Source organism: Eutrema salsugineum, unplaced genomic scaffold (assembly GCF_000478725.1).
Source record: "Eutrema salsugineum unplaced genomic scaffold, Eutsalg1_0 scaffold_8, whole genome shotgun sequence".
NCBI lineage: Eukaryota > Viridiplantae > Streptophyta > Magnoliopsida > Brassicales > Brassicaceae > Eutrema > Eutrema salsugineum.
In genome coordinates this window covers 8,180,134-8,183,403 of record NW_006256414.1, presented here as the reverse complement: position 1 = coordinate 8,183,403, position 3,270 = coordinate 8,180,134, and the positions used below count along the sequence as shown (strand labels likewise).

Sequence of the window (3,270 nt, the reverse complement as noted above, 5' to 3'; positions counted from 1 at the left end):
TGGGGCAATGATTGTTCCCATTATTTAAAACAAGAGACATAAAATTCAAGAAAGAATATGGCAAAAGGCTTTCATTACCATTCGAGAACTTGACAACTTATAGGCACATGCAACTATCTTCTAAATAATATGACATTAAGATGGTTCTAAATAATATGATATTTACATGGTACTGATCCGTTAGTGGACTTTCGTTTTCTGTTTTCATCAATAGCTTAACTCTAATATCTTTTTAACTTAATTTGAACGTTTCTTATACCGGTTACAGTTAAAGAAGAAGACATCCAAAATCCAAATTAATCAGGGAAAAATTAGTTTATTGTAAGTTTAATGGTATCTCTTTGAATGTAGCAGTCCGAGACATGTTTTTCGACTTGCAGTGTTAACCCGACATAAAAATCTTTTGAGAGAGAAAATTCCGACCTACCGGATTCGAACCAGTGACCTAAGGATATTCTGCTTCAACTACAGTCCTCCGCTCTACCAACTGAGCTAAGGTCGGATGTGTTTTATACTTTGTGGACCTGTATGTAGTTTCAACAACTGTATATATTGCCTTTAGAAGTACTTGTTTTCGCACGAGAAAGCGTTTTCTATAAAAATTAAACAAAGAATCGTAGTTTAAGACTTGAGCAAGACGTCTTCGGAAAAATAAGTTTGATTAGAAACACTAAGAATATATAAAAGGTACGATTCAGAATGGTAGGTATACCCTCGAGTTTTTCTCCGACACAAAATAACGGTAAGATAAATTTAGTTTTACATATCTAGAATTTGCCTATGGTATATATGGGCATTAGACTATGGTCAAGCAAAATTGAATGCTTGAGCAGAAATGACAACAAGTTTTTGGAAGTTCCACTACACCTTTTTTATCAAAATAAAAACACTAGAATCATAAGACTTTTATCTTTCTTCTTTGTCAAATAGCCATATATAAGTAAGACAGTCTAGATTTTGTGATGGAACAAAAAGTAATTTAAACCAAAAGTTTCTATGAGAAACATAAGCTGTTACAATCTACTCCTCGAAACTTCTCTGTACAAGATATAAGCAAAGATGCATACGAACAAATAGTTTTGAAATGACAAGTAAAATTGCATGCATGAGCAAAACATTTCCGACCTACCGGATTCGAACCAGTGACCTAAGGATTCTCTGCTTCAACTACAGTCCTCCGCTCTACCAACTGAGCTAAGTTCGGCATTGTAATATAACACTTTATGCATGTATATCACTAAAATTCTACAATCTTAACTTATGTATACAAAGAGTACCATACAAAAGTTTAACTAAGCACTCCTATGCTATTCAGTTTTATGGCTGTTTGATTTAAAGAACTACATTTTATTACAACTTCCATGAAAGTAATTTCTAATACGTATTATTTTCAAAAGTTCTTTTCCAAAACACTTTAGAAAAACGTGAACGGAAGGATTCGAACCTGCGCGGGCAAAGCCCACATGATTTCTAATCATGCCCGATAACCACTCCGGCACGTCCACTTTTCCTTTACTGGAACATGATTCGGATATTTATCAAGGTATTATATTCTATTGTCCAGCCATATTGTGCTAGCTTGTTGAAAGATAAGTAGAAGAGTCTAAGAAAGCTTTTATACAATTCAACATCTAAAAGAAGAAGAAAAGAAACAGAAATCTATCTTTGAAAACCATTAGAGAATGTCAAAATTCCCAATCATTAAATTTCCAAAGGATTCTTTTTTCTAACGAGTTTTATCCCACTGGGTAACACGTTAAAAGTCACTTTTATATTTGACACAAACATAGGAATAGTAATAGTAATAAGGAGTGTGGGGCAATGATTGTTCCAATTATTTAAAACAAGAGACATAAAATTCATGCAAGAATATGGCAAAAGGCTTTTATTACCATTCGAGAACTTGACAACTTATAGGCACATGCAACTATCTTCTAAATAATATGATATTAACATGGTTCTAAATAATATGATATTTACATGGTACTGATCCGTTAGTGGACTTTCGTTTTCTGTTTTCATCAATAGGTTAACTCTAATATCTTTATAAATTAATTTGCACGTTTCTTATACCGGTTACAGTTAAAGATGAAGACATCCAAAATCCAAATTAATCAGGGAAAAATTAGTTTCTTGTAAGTTTAATGGTATCTCTTTTGAATGTAGCATCCTGAGACATGTTTTTCGACTCTGAGTGTTAACCCGACATAAAAATCTTTTGAGAGAGAAAATTCCAACCTACCGGATTCGAACCAGTGACCTAAGGATATTCTGCTTCAACTACAGTCCTCCGCTCTACCAACTGAGCTAAGGTCGGATGTGTTTTATACTTTGTGGAAGTGTATGTAGTTTCAACAACTGTATATATTGCCTTTAGAAGTACTTGTTTTCGCACGAGAAAGCGTTTTCTATAAAAATTAAACAAAGAATCGTAGTTTAAGACTTGAGCAAGACGTCTTCGGAAAAATAAGTTTGATTAGAAACACTAAAGAATATATAAAAGGTACGATTCAGATTGGTAGGTATACCCTCGAGTTTTTCTCCGACACAAAATAACGGTAAGATAAATTTAGTTTTACATATCTAGAATTTGCCTATGGTATATATGGGCATTAGACTATTGTCAAACAAAATTGTAGGCTTGAGCAGAAATGACAACAAGTTTTTGGAAGTTCCACTACAATTTTTTATTCAAAATAAAAACACTAGAATCATAAGACTTTTATCTTTCTTCTTTGTCAAATAGCCATATATAAGTAAGACAGTCTAGATTTTGTGATGGAACAAAAAGTAATTTAAACCAAAAGTTTCTATGAGAAACATAAGCTGTTACAATCTACTCCTCGAAACTTCTCTGTACAAGATATAAGCAAAGATGCATACGAACAAATAGTTTTGAAATGACAAGTAAAATTGCATGCATGAGCAAAACATTTCCGACCTACCGGATTCGAACCAGTGACCTAAGGATTCTCTGCTTCAACTACAGTCCTCCGCTCTACCAACTGAGCTAAGGTCGGCATTGTAATATAACACTTTATGCATGTATATCACTAAAATTCTACAATCTTAACTTATGTATACAAAGAGTACCATACAAAAGTTTAGCTAAGCACTCCTATGCTATTCAGTTTTATGGCTGTTTGATTTAAAGAACTACATTTTATTACAACTTCCATGAAAGTAATTTCTAATATGTATTATTTTCAAAAGTTCTTTTCCAAAACACTTTAGAAAAACGTGAACGCAGGATTCGCCCACGATAGGGCA

General features: G+C 33.1%; 1 non-coding gene across 1 annotated transcript; it reads right to left on the bottom strand.

Moving 5' to 3' along the window:
- Positions 1–417: 417 nt before the first annotated feature.
- On the bottom strand, positions 418–502 carry TRNAY-GUA. Its single transcript is given in 2 exon segments — positions 418–453; positions 466–502. It is a non-coding gene; the product is annotated as a tRNA-Tyr (tRNA).
- Between the last annotated feature and the right edge of the window lie 2,768 nt (positions 503–3,270).